This window comes from Puma concolor, chromosome D1 (genome assembly GCF_028749965.1).
Source record: "Puma concolor isolate L17-30 chromosome D1, mPumCon1.1.hap2, whole genome shotgun sequence".
In the NCBI taxonomy this organism is placed as follows: domain Eukaryota; kingdom Metazoa; phylum Chordata; class Mammalia; order Carnivora; family Felidae; genus Puma; species Puma concolor.
Window position 1 is genome coordinate 53,265,804 of NC_141676.1, and position 18,026 is coordinate 53,283,829.

Below are 18,026 nucleotides of genomic sequence, written 5' to 3' on the forward strand. Positions count from 1 at the left end.
GGGGTGTCAGCATGGCTCAGTCAGTTAAGTGTCTGACTCTTGGCTTCGGCTCAGGTCATGATCTCATGATTCGTGGGTTCGAGCCCCGTATCAGGTTCCGCACTGACAGTGCAGAGCCTACTTTGTATTCTCTCTCTCTCCCTTTCTCTGCCCCTCCCCTGCTTGCTCAAGCTCTCTCTTTCTCTCAAAATAAATAAATAAAGTTAAAAACAAAAGATGCTTGTTTTCAAATTAACTTATAGGGTCAATGCAATTTCAAGAAACATTCCAGCAAAGATTTTCAGAGGATGTTTGGTACAGTTATTCTGAAATATAAAATATATATGCAAGTTAAAATTTCACCAAATGGAAGAGAGTTTTTAAAAAGATTTGTCACACTTTACCAGATAATAAACCACACTACAAACTCATTGTATATCAAATGATTGTGCCTAGGACGAAAGCATGGGATATAACACAGAGTTTATAACAGGCTCATGTATGTGAGTTAAATTGATATGGGATAATATCATTTACATGTATATGATCTTAATATACACATAGAAACACAGATGAAATATACCCAATAGATTGTAAATACCAGTTATTTCTAATGGGTGACATTTTGCTGGACATTAAATGGTAGACAGTATTACACAATTTGAATGCTATAATGTCAGTATATTATTTCATAATCAGAGGAAAAATTAAAAACTGCCATTGGTGGGCTATATTGTTCAGAGTGAGAATTCAAAGGATGAGTATCAGATTGAGGAGAAAAACTGTCAGTTTATGTCAGTAGAAAAGAAATGTAAGAAGTCAGTGAATTCAGGGACACATTTAAAGGTCACCAGTTAGGAACTTGTGGAGAACCAGTAAAACATAAAGGTGGGAGGACTGGGAAGTACAAAGCAGTTCTTTCACTTTTCATTGGCTTGATTGTAGCATCCCTTTTGAATTTAAATTTTGGCCATCAGTTTGTTCCGGTGCTATCTTTGCATGGCCCTATTGTGTTCCAGGTGCATACTTCCCAGCACAAGTGAATAGATCGATGTTATTGGATTCCCATCAGAAACAGCTCACACCCTGCTTGCCAGCTGAGTGGTTAGCCCTTTGTTCTCATTGTATCTATTTCAGATGGACCCAATCCTCCTGTGCAATATAAACCCACAGGAAGCTCCAGACTGCTACAATTACACCAATCCCAAACAAATTTATAAAGGGCACTAGGAGAATAAGTTTCTGCCCATTTTCTAATGTAAGGTAGCTTCCAGGTGAATTATGTTTATAGGTAGATCAGATGAGGCAATAGGGAAATTAAATATTTATTACCTAACTAAATTGTTTGTCTAAAATCAGTGGGAGATCATATGGGCTAAATATTCACATCTCAAATTATTTCTCTCTTGAACATATTCTTTGCTTGAAGTCTAAGCCTTTCCTAAATTCCTCTCAGATGTATCCTTTATTTAAGTAACTATACCATATGTATCTCCTTCTGTGATTATCAATTACTTTATATATATTTATTTTTCAATGGATTTTCATTGCTGGGAAAATGAAATATTTGAGGACTTACCTCAGCCTGTACTCAAAACTTAACCCTTTTTTGTTTAAACCTTCAATTTTGACATCTCATTTTTGTGGTTGATCCACCTCTAAAATACAGATTTGAAGCATCTACCTTCTGACTATCACCTTCTACCTTTGGGCTCAAATTTTCGACTCTCCCTAGGACAGTCACAATTGTTGGACATCAAGAGTCACAATCCATTGGTTGAATCCCCTTCATGCTATCTTTCATCCCTTTCTTGTCCTGACTTTATTTTTTGTCTAGCTTAGATTCTATAGCCCATCATTTAATTACACTTTTGGAAATAATATAACCTCCTTTGTTTGCTCCTTCCATTGAAGTTGTTTAAAAAAAAACTAAATTCTGTTTAAATATCTGTTTCCTCTGTGAAAGACTGAAATTTGCTAGGAAAAAAATCCCTGAAATGAACTTACAGATTTCACATTAAATTTATTATTAGAAACGTCAGATGTAATTTCAATACCAAGAAATCTTAAATGTGTGATATCATTACAGTAAATGAGCCCATATTCACCAAGTTGTCCAGGACAGAATTCTAAGATTTATATTTGATTTCTACATTAAATACTTCAGTTCTAATTCATCATAAGTATATTGACTTGACTCTTCTTCCAAAATTTGTTTATTCAAGGTCATTTCCTCTGCTACCAATATGGTCCATGCTACTACCATGTCTTACCTGGACCAGGTAATGGTCTTCTGCCTGACTTTTCTGCTTCTACCCTGTTTTCCTTCTTATTCATACCTCTTTTTGCTAAGACTTTTTTGATTTGCATTACCTAAACTAATGCTACCATGGTAATGCTCTATGATGGTACATGATAGGATTTTGTATACTTTATTTTGCATAATTACCAAAACTTTTGGCATTTCTTTGTTTTATACTTTTATCTGTATGGTCAAAAGGAAAGACTTTTAAAAATATTTAATTAAAAATAGTGTTTGTATGTGATTCAAACTTTTAAACCTTAAAAAGAATATTCAGTAAAAGAAATTCATTCTCCATTTCAGTTAGTATATTTCTGACCGCATATAGTACAAGCTCCAAATAATAGTGACCACCAAATTACGATTTTTTTTCCTTTCATGTAGAAGAGTTTCAGAGATAGACATCCAAGGCTGAAACCACAGCTTCACCAGTTTCTCTCTTCTTTATCATACTTAGAATCTGACTTTCATCCTCAAAATTGCTGATGGTTTGGGGTACCTGGGTGGCTCAGTCCGTTAAGCATCCGACTTCAGCTCAGGTCATGATTTTGCGGTTTGTGAGTTCGAGCCCTGCATTGGGCTCTGTGCTGACAGTGCAGAGCCTGAAGCCTGCTTTGGATTCTGTGTCTCCCTCTCTCTGCCCCTTCCCCAGCTCACACACACAGTCACTCTGTCTCTCTCTCTCTCAAAAGTAAGTAAACATTAAAAAAAATAGTTGCTGATGGTTTAAGCTGGAAATTCAGGTGTCAATCCTGTGCCTGTTCCATGGGAAAGGAGTGAGGGCTAATGACCTTTGTTTCTCAGCTGAGTTCACATTAAAGAGTCTTCTTGGAAACCCCACCAAAGGACATCTACTAACATTCAGAATCTGAGAATCTGAGAGGTAGAGTATTTTAGCAGTATAGATGGGTACCCAAATAAAATTATGTTTTTTGATACTAAGGAAGAATGGGGGCATTGGGTAAACAATGAGCAATCTCTGAGATACCATTCTATTCTTGTCTGCCAAGCACACAATTTTCTTTCCCAGAAGCAACTGTTCTTACAAGATTCTTGTTTATCCTTCCAGAGGTAATTTGAATATTATATACACACACACACACACACATATATATATATATATATATATATATATATATATATATATATAATATAAGAATACATATATATAAGAATATATATATTATATATAAGGATATATATATTATATATAAGAATATATATATTATATATAAGAATATATATAATAAAGTATGTATATATTATACATTTATTTACATGTATTCTTTGTATAGCATTAGAATTATTTTGTACACAAAGTTCATTCTCTGAAGTTTTTGCCTCTTCCTTACTTAACAATATATCTTAGAAATTATTCAAATAAGTACATTTAAAGTTGCCTGTTTTCTTTTAACAAGCACATAATTAGAATGAACTCTTGGTGAGGACTGGAACCATGTTTGCCTTATTCACCATTGTATACAGTGCCTAATACAGTTTGTGGAGCATAGGTGGTAGTTAGTAGTTGTTTAATGAATGGGTCACACAAATAGCAAATGCCAGAGCTAGGGTTCAAATCTTGAATGGTTTTATCCCCATGATCTTATCCAGAATCTTGATGCATTAGGTTGACCAGATTTCCTTATATTGAACTCTCCTTGCATTCTTCAAAAGATAAATATAGTTGTCAGTTAAAAAAATGTTAAGTTTACTAAACTCAACTTGCTAGGATTTTGTTTAGGATATTAATACCTATGGTCATATTCATCAGTATAGTGGAGACAGTAGATAAGAGTCATTTAGAACACAGATATTGGAATCAGATTGATGTGGCTCTGAATGTAGGCTAACTGCAGTGAGTTTGGGCAAGGCTTCATCTTTCCATTTATCCCCTACCCAGTGGGGATAATAGTTCCTACTTCAGAGTTGCTCATTCATATCTAAGGGAGATGATTAAATGAGAAAAAATATAAAAGAACTTAAATAGTTTATGGATTGCCTGGGTGGCTCAGTTGGTTGAGTGCCCGACTTTGGCTCAGGTCATGATCTCACAGCTCATGAGCTTGAGCCCCTCATTGGGCTCTGTGCTGGCAGCTCAGAGCCTAGAGTCTGCTTCGGATTCTGTCTCTGTCTCTCTCTGCCCCTCCCTTCCTCTCTCTCTCTCTCTCTCAAATATAAATAAACATTAAAAAAATAAAAAAGAACTTAAACAGTTTAGGTCACTCAGAAATGTCATTCAAAACTTTAGAATTATAATAAAAGGGGTTGTTCTATAGCCTCTTTTCCTACAGTTTTTGACCATGTTTGCATGTCAGGTTTGTGCACCAGATCATTGGCCTCTGGGCAAGTTCTTACCTTAATTTCAAACCACTCCATTCTTCACATCCCAACTCCGTACCTGCAGGAGTACCATAAGACAGGTCCCAAAGGACTCAGCTCTTCATCCCCTAAGTCTCTGCTTCCCAAGCCATCTTTTCCCAGCTGGGTCCAAAAAAGAGAGGGTAGGAGTGGAATAGGAACTCATAAAACTCTTCAGATTTATTCAGCAAAATTCCAGCACTTTTACCAATACAGCTGATATATCACAAAGGACTCATCCTTTATAACTTCTGTAAGTTCCAGGGCCAAGAGGGGATAGGACAGACTGAATCGGATCTCGATAGTCTGATCATTACCAACCTATCCATACAAAGTCTGTCGCCCTCTACCAGTCTTTCCTCTCCTCCTTGACTCTTATCCTCTCTATATCCTATTTTCTCATCCCTATTGAGTGCCCTTCTTAGTACTTTGTCCTCTTCTAGCATTGTTTGACATAATATTCACACCTGTTTATGCTTCTTCTCAAAGGCCTTTAGTAATGATCAGACCGAGGAAATTCAAGAAAATTCTTACCAGCATGTTAGGAGCAATAGAGTTGTTTTGTGTTTGTATTAAGGCAAAGGCAAAAGGTTTCTTATGTCAGATACCTAGCCCAGGGTTTTCCATTAACCAAGGAGCAGGCTCTTGAGGCACACCTGTAAACAGTGGCATGAAGAAGTCCCTGAATTCCCACATGCATTTTGTGCCTTGCCCTGCCCCCTCAGTGACCACCATTAGTGGTATTGATCAGGACTTCTCCCTTCCATTCCTCAGTGTCCTCTTTAGCACACTGAAACTCTCCTAAATCTCCCCTTTTATTTTCCCTCCTTGAAATTTTCCATTAACGTAGAACACCAAAGCCCAATAATTCAAAAATCTTTTCAATAGATTTTTATTAAGAGTCTGTGGGGTGTTAGAGGAATTTGGTGTGTATAAATACAAAAGTGTACCTTGTCTATCCTTAGTTACTTCACAGGGGGTAGAAGGAGACAAATAGGTACAAAACCTATATGTTAAGTGTTATAGAGAAAAATGATAATAATGGTAATAAAATTGCCTTCTCAATAAACTACTTGTTTTCTTTCTTTCTGAATTTTAACCTTTCTCTAAACAATTAAGCATGCTACAGTATCTTTCATTCCTGTCTTGCTTTTTTCTTCACTTACAAACTTGAAATGAGGCTCTTAGCTGTGTAGTCAACCCTCCCTATTTACACTTCCTCACTTATTAATTTCATTGCTTCTGAGTTCTGTTCCACCAGTCCAATGAACTACTCTTGTCCAGGTCACCATAAAATTTAATGGTTATTCATATTTTCATGTTATTGAACTTCTGCTGTATGTTGGCCATACATTACTTAAAATTTTCTCCCCAATTTTTCTTAGATCATCATATTGTTCTGATTTTCTTCATACTTTTCCAGACCCTCCTTCTATGGCTCTTTTTTATTTTTTCACCCTTGCAATTGCCATTTTCCAAGGTTTCAATCTCAGCCTTATGCTATTCTGACTACTTCAGCTATATGATAATGTTTTTTTGAATTTATATCTTAGGATAAGATCCTTCTAATTTGTTCAAACTGCTCATTTCCAACAGTCTAACATAATTCTCTATATAGAATTGTAAACACCTCAGTATTGATATATACTCATACACACAAAACCTGCTAATTATTCTGTGTTTCACATCTTGGTGATTCTATTTATTCAAGTCAGAAAATTCTAGGCTTTTCACCTACTGTCTCTTTCATAACTGTCTATATTACCATGGGAATATGCCACTTCTTCCCATCCTCAGTGCTCAAACTTTCTTCAGACAACACTTCTCATCAGAGATATTGTGGCTTCCATTCTTTTTGCTGCTACTGTCTCTACTTATTCAAATAATCCATAGCATTGTATCCAAAGTGAACTTCCTATAGTCCATACCCAGTCACTTCTCTCCACTAATGAAAATATTTCTTTATACTCTCTTTATGTGTGTGTGTGTGTGTGTGTGTGTGTATAATATATATATATATTCTCTTTATATGTAAGATTAATTCTAAATTCCTTAGCATAGAAAAGGTCTATCATGATCTGCTTTTCTCCCCCCCGCCCCAACATCATTTTCTGCTCTTTCTTTCAACTTCCCACCCTCTTGGCTCCAGTCGAATTAAATATTTCATAGGCTCTCTCCCTGAAATTCCTCAACTTATTTCCATGCTTTTACACAACCCATTTCATATGCCTTAAATACACTGCCCACAGTTTTGGTACACATCTAAGTTTTCCACATCCATCAAAGCTCAGCTAAGATGTTAGTAACTTTGTGAAGGCTTCCAAACTTTTCGTCTCAGGCTGATTTAGGAAATTTTATTTTGTGTCCCTCTATCACTCTGCTCATAAGACTAACAATTAATTTATTCTACAAATATTATTTGGCACCACTTCATGCCAAGTACTGCGCCAACTGGTGAACATGGTCTCTACTGTCATGGCATGAAATGTCTAACTCACTTGGGGGAAGGAGTATTTAACCAAATTATTACATACACATCAACTGTGTTGAGGGGGTACAAAGTGCTATGAGAACATAAAATAGGAGACCTGGGTTTTGTCTGGAGAGGATTAGAGGAAACCTCCCAGAGAATGGAATATTCAAACTGAGATATTAAGGATGGAAAAAAGTAAAGGGATGTATGTGTGGAAACATGGGATGCACAGTCTTCCAAGAGAAGTGGGAGAAGAAAGTGCATGTTATATTTGAAGACCTGAAAAAAAAGGACAGTGTGGCTGGGGCTCTGGAAGCCCCAGAAGAGAGCGAGAGAGATATCAGATTAGACTGGAAAATGGGAAAGGAGGCAAATGATATATTCATTCATTCATTCATTCATTCATTCATTTTCTTATTTATTAAATAATTTATTCAAGTAACTATGAGCACCTATAAAGGAATCTACCTATACACTGTACATATAGTGATGAAAAACATCAACAGGCATGGTTTCTTCTCTCATGAACTTGTATCTAATAAAGTTAAGGATTTTGTTTTTTTGCCTATTAACAATGAGAAGCCAATAGCATATTTTAAGCTGATGAGTGGCAAGATAATATTTATATTTGAAGATATTTCTCTGATTTCAATGTAGAGAAGGGTTTTATAATGAAACCTAGAATGCATTAAGAGGCAATTCCAGTAAATTTCACTCGAGACAATGATACTGTTTTTTTGGCTGGTGACAGTGGTGATGGAGATGTAGATCCAAGAGCTAATTAAAAGGCATATTTGACAGGTTTTGGTGGTGGGTTTGTAATGGGAAGTACAGGTGAAGGATATGTTCAAGATGGTGTCTAGCCTATGAGTTGTGGAATAGCCCATACACATATGCTATTCAATGAGAGAAGAGATGCTAGACAACCAGGCTTGGAAGAAAAATGGTAAATTAATTTTAGAGTTGGTGAATTTTGGATATCTGTGAAAGATTCAAGTTGGTATATCAAGTAGGCATTTAGGAGGTGTAGGCAAGATATATAATTTAGTAATCATCAACATGGAGATGGTAATTGAGCATATGGAAAAAAGAAATGGAAGACAGGGTAGAAGAGATTAGCACAGAGGAGAGAAGAAAATCAAAGAGAACTCAGGACTGAACCTTAAAACTGATGTCAAAGTGGTGGATAAAAAAAGACATGTAAGAGAAAATGAAGACACCAAGAGGTGTGAGATAAACCAGGATATTGTGATGTAAACAAAACCAAATGGAGTATGTCAGGAAGAGGATCTGGTCCATTGCTTTAGCAAGATTTAGAATTGACAGATGATCTTTTAAAAAGTTTATTTATCTATTGAGAGAGAGAAAGAGAGAGCATGGAGGAGGGGCAGGGAGAGAGGGGGAGGGAGAATACCAAGCAGTCTCTCCACTGTCAGCATAGAACCCAACAGGAGGTTCCCTCTCAAGGGCTGTGAGATTATGACCTGAACTGAAAGCAAGAGTTGGGTACTTAATCAGCTGAGCCACCCAGTCACCCCAACAGGTGATCTTTTTGAGAGGCATTTTGTGGAACTAATGGAGAAGGAGGCCATGCTGATGTGAACTGTAGAATGGATGTGAGGTGAGAACTGGAGACAGTGACTGTGGCAGTGCTTGGAAGAAATTTGGATGTGAAGGGAGGGAGATGGAAAAATAGCTGGAAGGAAATAAAGAGCCTTTTTATTTTTATTTTTAAAAATGAAAGATACTGGAGAATGTTTGAAAGACAAGGCAGATCCACTGAAGAAGGAAATATGACTCCAAATTAGGGAACAATTGATAGTGTAATTGCAAGGCTAGAAGGGCTACGATTCAGTGTAGGAAGTGGAAGGCTTTGATGCATTGAGTATGGGCAGATTCTATATCAATGGGGGGAAACAAGGAAAGGATGGGAGAATGTGCAAATAGGTTGGTAAGTTTTGTCTTGGGAAGTTGAAGAAAAATCTCATTGCACACCTTTTTTCTCTGCAAGGTAGTGGTTGATGTCATCTTTTAAGAGAAGAAGTAGAGTTTGAGGTTTGAACAGAATGAAGAAGTTTTGAAAAAGGTTTTGGAAGAAGGGAAAGTTGATCAGGCAAGTTTTTTAGGATGGACAGGAAGCACTGAGGTCTCATTTAAAGTTGGTAACTGTATAGTAAAAGCAGCCATTTCTGTTACTTTAGGCTTATTCTAAGAGCACTTGGGATGATCAGGTACAGGTGCTGAAAGGTGAGTGGTTGTATTCAAATAGATTGGGGTTTTAGCAAAGGACTGGCTTAATCAATTTGACATTCTATTTTCTTCTAGTATACCATGAGTTTGTGGAGGGGATACAACAAAATTATCAATCCAAAATCATATTGGATATGGTAGTAGGTGAGCAGGTAATTAAAGGTTTTACTCCCACATCAATGCCAATAATTATCTCAAAAACGCCTATTGAAGGATATTTTTCTCCACCATAGGTTTGATGCCACCCTCATCGTACACTAGATAATTGTAAAAACTAGGTGTGCTTTTGGCCTTTTTTATACTATTAACATTTTATTTTTCTTACACTGGTATCATACTGACATAATTTGTTGCACATTTTTAATGTTGTGAGGTTATTCCTTATCACTATTCACCTTTCAAATCTTAGTTTATTCACTGATTCCTTTTCCTTCGTAGACCATAGCTTTTATTTGTTGAGTCTCACCAGTCTATCTTTATGATATTGATTGGGATTTGCCTATTCAAGAAGAGTCTCCTATTTATCACTAGCTGCCTAAAGAGTAAGAGGCACACTTTTGAAGTGGACTAAAAAAAATTGCTTCTTGTATCTGCCCATACAAATAGTCCAGAAAAACCTCAGCTCAAGATTCATTCCATGGCCTCCTCACCCAGCAACTACTCCACTGCTCCAGTCTCTGAGTTCCTCCTCATTTGCTTCCCTAACTACCAGAGTTGGCAGCACTGGCTGTCCCCGCCCCTCAGCCTCCTTTTTCTCCTGGCCATGGGGGCCAACACCACCCTGTTGACCACTATCTGGCTGGAGGCATCTCTGCACGAGCCCATGTACTGCCTGCTCAGCTTGCTCTCCCTGCTGGACATCATGCTCTGCCTGACTGTCATCCCCAAGGTCCTGGCCATCTTCTGTTTGACCTCAGGTCCATCAGCTTTTCTGCCTGCTTCCTCCAGATGTTTATCATGAACAGCTTCCTCCCCATGGAGTCCTGCACATTCAGGGTCATGGCCTATGATCGCTACATGGCCATCTGCCACCCACTACAATATCCTTCCATAATCACTGACCAATTTGTGGCCAAGGCTAATTTCTTCATAATCACACAAAATGCCCTACTCACTGTACCTATTCCTATTCTCTCTTCCCAGCTCCATTACTGTGGGAAAATGTCATTGAGAACTGAATCTGTGCCAACTTGTCTGTGTCCAGGCTCTCCTGTGACAGTTTCACCCTTAATGGCATCTACCAATTTGTGGCTGGTTGGACGTTAATAGGCTCAGATTTCATCCTCATCTTCTCCTATACCTTCATCTTAAGAGCTGTGCTTAGGTTCAAGGCTGAGGGGGCTGCTGTCAAAGACCCGAATGCATGTGACTCTCATTTCATCCTCATCCTGTTCATCAGCACCATTCTGCTGGTTGTGGTGTTGACAAACATGGCCAGAAAGAGGGTCCCCATGGACGTCCTCATCCTGCTCAATGTCCTTCATCACCTCATACTCCCTTCCTTGAACCCTATTGTTTATGAGGTTCAGATCAAAGAGATAAAACAAGGAATTAAGAAATTGATGGGGACAGGGATGTGAATATATGAAATAGATCTAATTTCTTTTCTTCCTTCTCCTCAGTGATTTTGCCTAGACAGTGTATTGGAAAAAAGCTTGGTGAGTATTTACTATATACTCTGAAGCTCACTTCATAACTGACCCAGATTTCTTCCATTACTCTCTTCACCTGATTTTGGTGAAGGTAGGCAACAGGAAGAAACTGATATTCCTTGTTGAGCCCAGGCAATTTTATTTAAGTAAATTTAATCTTCACAACATTTCTTCAGGTGTCATTACTTCCTTTTTACATAGTAGGAAAAAAATGATGCTTTTTAAGATTGGAAACTGCTAAAGACCACATTATCTGGAAAATGGCAGAGATCAAAATCCAGACTCCAAAGCCCAGGGTCCTTCTACAGAAATTCCCCTTCAAATGCAATTGATGCTGGATACCTGACTTCTACCTTACTCTCCTTTGCTTGTGGTTTGTCCTTCTGGATATCTATTTCCCGCCTATACCTACTTTCTTGAGAACTAGTGGGTTCTCAGAGATGACAGAATCCTGCCCAACAAAGCATCTGCAACCCTACAGGAGAAGAACGTTCATAATAACATATAGCAATACCAACTTCCTCTTCTATCTTATGCAGTATCACCATCTTCAGGGAGTCTTAGAAATGAGGATAAGTTGGGGGAGAGAGAGATGGGGAGAAAGGAAGCCATTTCCCAGAAAATGGGGAAACTGACCAGGACGTTGGGTTGGCCACTTCCCCTAAATGTTTAAGCTACACAACCAGTGAATTGAAAATCAAGTCTTATTTGATTTGTTGACTTTTGCTCAAGAGCTATAGTTGAAAGTGAGAAGACATAGCAAAGTGTCAGGTTTCTGGATAATAGTGGGTCCGGTGAGGAGAAGAAAAGTCATACTGGTTATTTTCAGATTATTTAATGTAAGCAAATGGTTAAATGGATATTGGAAACCTAGAAACTAAAACAGGGGATACTGAAGTAATGGAGAGTAGCACCTGTGGGAAGAACCTTACACTTGGGAAGAGTTTGGTCATTGGGCCCTAGAAGGTTGGAAGTGGGCCCATGGGGCTGTGTCTCACAACGCTGAGGAAGGTGCTGCCTTGAACTGGTACTAGTGTCACAGGAGCTCAGAAGAGGGGCCCTCAGAGCTGGGACTCAGATCTCTGAGGATGGATCCCTATCCTGCTGCTACCTCTGAGGGAGCTCAGTGAGGCTGATTTGACCCTGGGAGGTCCAAAACCAAATCCAAACCAAACCCAAACCCAAATAAAACTGAAACTCAATATCCAACCAACCAACCAACCAACCCTGGAGACTAGAATCAATTCCACTGCCAGGTGAAGAGCCAATGCTTGGGGATACTGACAAGATAAGAACAGACAGGAAGAAGCAAGTATCCCTTGCCCTGCTTCAGCCTTCCAGTCTTTTCCTGTTGTTCTCTCTGGGTGGAAACTAACAGGGAGCCAGGTGTCTAACTAACAGAAGAGTCCCAGTGTCCAAGTCCCAGATCCCACAAGATCTGCATCCCAAAGCAGATCTGGATGGGTACGTTTGAGGCTGAGAGACAAGAGTTAATGATTACACAACTCTTGTTGGTTCTGAGTCTGAGGGCTTGTGACTTGCCAGTGTTCACTGGCTCCCAGGGATTGGACACAGAATCAAGTTCTCCTGTTCAGGTACACGAAGAGACATGACAGTATAACATAATATTACAGGGGAAGCTTTTTTTTTTTTAAATTTTTTTTTTCAACATTTATTTATTTTTGGGACAGAGAGAGACAGAGCATGAATGGGGGAGGGGCAGAGAGAGAGGGAGACACAGAATCGGAAACAGGCTCCAGGCTCTGAGCCATCAGCCCAGAGCCCGACGCGGGGCTCGAACTCACGGACCGCGAGATCGTGACCTGGCTGAAGTCGGACGCTTAACTGACTGCGCCACCCAGGCAACCCCAGGGGAAGCTTTCATAGCTGTGAAAGAATTTGGAGTTAGCTGTCAGCAGGAATAGAGAGTGATTGCATCACATTATGGGGATTCCACAGAGTAACTGCATCTCAGTGCTGCTGTGGGCTCCAGGGCGGACTCTTCTACATGCAGTAACAGCAGGAAAGGAAAATGACATCCATTTGTCTACAAGAAGGTACTCTTAATGTCCTTAGACTTGGCTCTCATTTCCTCAAGCCCAGCCACAGGTGTGACTCAGTATTTGTCATTTTCTACAAGAGAATTCTCTCTTAAGGCTCCCTCCATCTCATGGCTATTAGAAGAGTTTTATACAGCACCACCTTCCTACTGTCCCTCAGAGGACAGAAGGGCCAACTTCAAACACTGTGGCCTAAAATTATACTAATAATCCCAATGTTCTTATATACTGATAATAGTTATAGTCATGACAATGAAAATAAAAGCTCAAATGTTTTGAGCACTTGCAATATACCAGTATCTGTGCATGATTCTTCTGTGGATGATAATAAAAATTCTTTAAGAAATCTAACAGAAAGGATATAATTCATAGGAATAGGAAAGATTGTCATGTGATATTGTCCAGCATTTGGCCCACTCTGTTGGTCTCTCTAGGAGTGCTTTGTCTACCTCTGCTATGCTTTTCCCAGGTGCAAACCCAGAAGGGACTCAAAGAGGAATCGTTGTTAGTTGGTCATATTCAGATCTTAATCCCTTCACTAGGCTTTTCTAGATCAGTGCAAATCGCCAACATAATTATAAGTGGGTATACACAGTTACAGAAACTACAACTTGTGTTAAGGATTTGTAAGGGATTGGGGGCCAGCACACCTGTTGTCATTACTCACAGTGACAAGCACATCTTCTGGTACATCAAACGATTTAGGAAATATCCCCTTGCTTATGCTACTGAAGTGGGTAAGAGTTAATCAATAGTGTTTACAATGCATCTTTAGTTCTAAGTAGTAGATTTCTCAACATAAGAATGTACAAGATATATGCTTGAGGTTGGCTCTCAATTCTGGTCCTTGAGAGACAGGTTAAGAGGACCACAATTTTTCATAGAATTGTCAAGCCCAGTGCAGGTGGCTTAAGGAACTGGGCACAATGGCTCTAAGACAGGTTTGGGCTGAGTCCTCATAGATAAAGGGGATGGAGGAATAGGATTACCCAAAGAGCCAGATCTTGAAGGGCAGACACAACTTTGCCATGAGGCTCCTGTAGCAAAAAATGTTATTGAACATGTCTTGAATGGATAGACTGAAGTAGAAGAAACTAAAGGCATTTTAAATAGGCATTTTAAAGGTACAAGCTTTCAGTTTTAAGATAGATAAGTACGGGATATGTAATGTATAACACGATGACTATAGTTAATACTGCTGTTTGGTATATTTGAAAGTTGTTAAGAGAGTAGATTCTAAAAGTTCTCATCACCTGGAAAAAACATGTTTTTCTTCTCTTTTTTTGTATCCATGTGAGACACTAGATAATTTGTGGTAATTATTTAATCGTATATGTAAGTCAAACCATTATGCTGTATACCTTAGACTTATATAGCGCTGTATGTCATATCTCAATAAATTGGAAGAAAAAAATAAGGTCTTTCGTAAGTTAACTGAAAAATCTGTGGAGTAACTTTGCTAACACAGACTGACTATGGTCCAGTTGTACTGGAAAGGGTGTATTAATGAGAAGGGGACAGGAGGAAGCCAACTGATAGCCACTCACCACACTCCCTGGTTTGCGGGTTAGTCACATTTGCAAGAACACAGAGCCTTTTGGAAAAGAATATCTGAAGCCATTGAACACTGATTTTCAGGACCAGAGAAGATTTAAATCTAGAGCCAATAGCAAGAAAGAGCAGTGTATCTCCTGGAATTAAATTACCTCGAGGAAAAAGATGACCAATGCTCAAAGCAATGAAAGAACAAAACTACATTTTCTGCATATAATAAAGTGGAGTTTGGGAGCCTCTTAGTACATATCTCTCCTGATACACTGTTCCTCAGATATTTTCTAAGTCTTTGGGTGTTAACAATGAGAGATGTGACCTGAGAGGCCCAGTGTGGGACATCAAAGCTGTGCAGCCAGGGAATCTACAAAGGCTGAAGTTATTGCCAGGAGTAAATAAATGCTTCATAGCCTGCAAGTCAACACTGCTCTCTTGTGGCTACCAGCGGGAATAGCAATACTATGGTGATTTCAGCTCTCCATCTCTACTTGATGTTTGAAAGGGGACTGACATCTCTGTGTTGTGAAAATTCCTGGGATCTCCAACACTTAGAAAGAGGTAGGGAGTGGCTTCAAGTAGAAGATATTGTACTTCTTGCTTATTAGCCATATGGGGATTTAAATGATTAATTAAAAAAATAAAAGGAATATAACAATTTATACTCTGATTTTCTTTTCTTCAGTGACATCCGAAATAAAAATCAAATCAATGACATGAATCAGGTATTGATAAGTGTAGAATGTATTTCAGTATTTAATAAGAAGTTACATTAGCAATATTGGCTAAGGACTGCATATAATAATAACATTTATTCCTTTCTTCATCTACTCAACCAAAAATTAGTTGAGTGCTTTGTGTGTCGTTAACATGTTAGTAATTAGCATAGATAGTTACCAAGAGGTAAACTACTTTTAGAGAAATTATGATTACAATTTTGGGAATTATCATTATTTCCAATTTTACAATTGAGCAGAAAGGTAAAAATACTAATGGTCATTGAACTAACAGAATCAAGAGAGAAATCAGGCATGTTTGTTAACTAAATCCATTTTTTTTATCACTTTGTCTAGGGATTAAGATATATTTTTAGACTTCCCCTGGACAGCTATGTAGTTTTCTGAAGTTTTTGTGCTCCAGATTACAGATAGCAAAGACAGTGCACGTCAAAACCCACCATATATAGAATTAATCAAAGCTAGTAAAGTTAGTTATTACAACAAAGATATCACAGTAATTTAATACAAAACTAGCTTACTTCTCACCTAAACCCATTCCAATATGGGGGCTTTGCTTTGTATCAACATTTAGGGCCTGAAGCATCTTTCATCTGTGGATTCTCCGTGTATTAAGCTCTCAGGGATCTCCAACAGGTACTTCTGAATCTGACTGACATACAAGCAAAGAGAGAGAATGTTCAAGATCTTGTAGGAGGTTTTAAGGGCTCAATATTGGAAAGATTTACATCATTTTTTCTATCATCCCATTGGCCACATTCCTCACATAAATCCAACTGCCTACAGGAGAGGCTGCATCATTGAACATTCATCTCTTAAAAAAATTTTTTTAACATCTATTCTTTTTTTTTTCTGAGACACAGAGACAGAGCGTGAGCATGGGAGGGGTAGAGAGAGAGGGAGACACAGAATCTGAAGCAGCTCCAGGCTGTGAGATGTCAGCACAGAGCCCAATGTGGGGCTTGAACTCAAAAACCACGAGATTGTGACCTGAGCTGAAGTTGGATGCTTAACCGACCGAGCCACCCAGGTGCCCCTGAATATTCATTAAAAAATTTTTAAAACATTTATTTATTTTTGAGAGACAGAGAGAGAGAGAATGAGCAGGGGAGGGACAGAAAGAGAGGGAGACCCAGAATCTGAAGCAGACTCCAGGCTCTAAGCTGTCAGCACAGAGCCCAATACGGGGCTTGAACCCATGAGCTGTGAGATCGTGACCTGAGCCGAACTCAGTTGCTCAGCCGACTGAGCCACCCAGGCGCCCCATGAATATTCATCTCTTAGGAGAAATGATAGTAGAGAGACTCTTGCATGTAATATATACTTAACTTCTTCCCAAGGGAGACCACCCAAGCTCACATGCAGTCACTGTGTGCCACACAAAGTCCAAGATCTTGAGCAGTGTCTTCTCCATCAGGTCCTGATGTGATTCCTCACAGGCCATTTTCCTCCTCCTACCACATATGTAATGGTGGAGCAGACACTGGTACCAGTCATTAAGATTCCCAGCTGGAAGTGAGGCATGGAATTCATTTAGCAGGAACTTGTTCATGGTAATGCTGGAATATTTTGGGGGCAGACACTGCAACATTTTTACCCACTGAAGTGGTGGAAGTTCCCTAACTAGACACTGGTTATGTTCTCTGGGTGAAACTCTCCATTGTATCTACAACCTCTAGTTCTGTCTTTGAGGCGTTACGTCTTCATCATTGTTCTCCATGGCATTATATCACACAGGCATTGGAATGTGTGACTTCTTTTGCATTACTGCTTTTGGAGTTTGCTTCTAGCTCATAAAATATTAAGATCAATAATTGTATTAATTCTTTGTAAAAAAACTTTCTTTAAAAGCCAAGCTCAGGTATCTTTGGCAATAAACATCCTCAAAAAACAAACAGGTGTCTGATCTATTTGTATCAGGGCAGTTCCATGGACTAGTAATCACACCCACATATTTTCCTAAGCATAATTTAAAATTTTTCTTTTGTTTCCTTATTGTCTTTTCCATGCCACTCCTTTGTAGGTAATGGTGTCTATCTAAAGCCATTGGACATGAGTAAGACAACTGTACACGTAATCTACTCTCTTCTCAGTGCTGGTTTCTATGAGTCTTTGTTTTTTAAAGACAATCTAAAACTTTCTCTGAAACTTTGACCTTCCAAGCAGTAGGACGGTTCTTCAAAACTCCACATCTATGGACTGTCTCTATCAACAGTAATATATGCTTGAAGACTGGCCAACTTTCTGCTAAGGTCATCTACTTACCATAATAACTTGTCAATTGGATCAACAATTGCAAGCACATACAATTATTGTCAATTGTTCCAACCTTTCCCCTAGAATTACCATTTAGTAGCCATGTCAGCTTTCCTTGTTGTGTAATATTTCTAGTATTGGATGTCAGTTTCCTCATTGTCTGAAGCATTACTCAGGATCACTTGCCAGCTGTTGAAATGAACAATTCCAATGTGTCAGTGGTTTAACACATACAACTTTATTTTTGACAACATCCATTCAATGCATGTGGAGGGAGGCTCTCTTCCATGCTGTCTTTTAGGGACCTAGCTTCCTCCATTGTATGATTCCATCTTTTCTAGGGCTTCATGTTTTTAGTGGATTACGTGCAACTGGCCAGAGGTGGGGCACACCAAGGAGGCTATAAAGGTT

General features: G+C 38.7%; 1 protein-coding gene and 1 pseudogene across 2 annotated transcripts in view; both read left to right on the plus strand.

Annotated features, from left to right (window-relative positions):
* The window catches only part of LOC147576692 (olfactory receptor 52L1), a 455,531-nt gene that overhangs the window by 157,023 nt on the left and 280,482 nt on the right, over positions 1-18,026 (plus strand). The window lies entirely within an intron of this gene.
* LOC147576695 (olfactory receptor 56A1-like) lies at positions 9,883-12,652 on the plus strand (annotated as a pseudogene).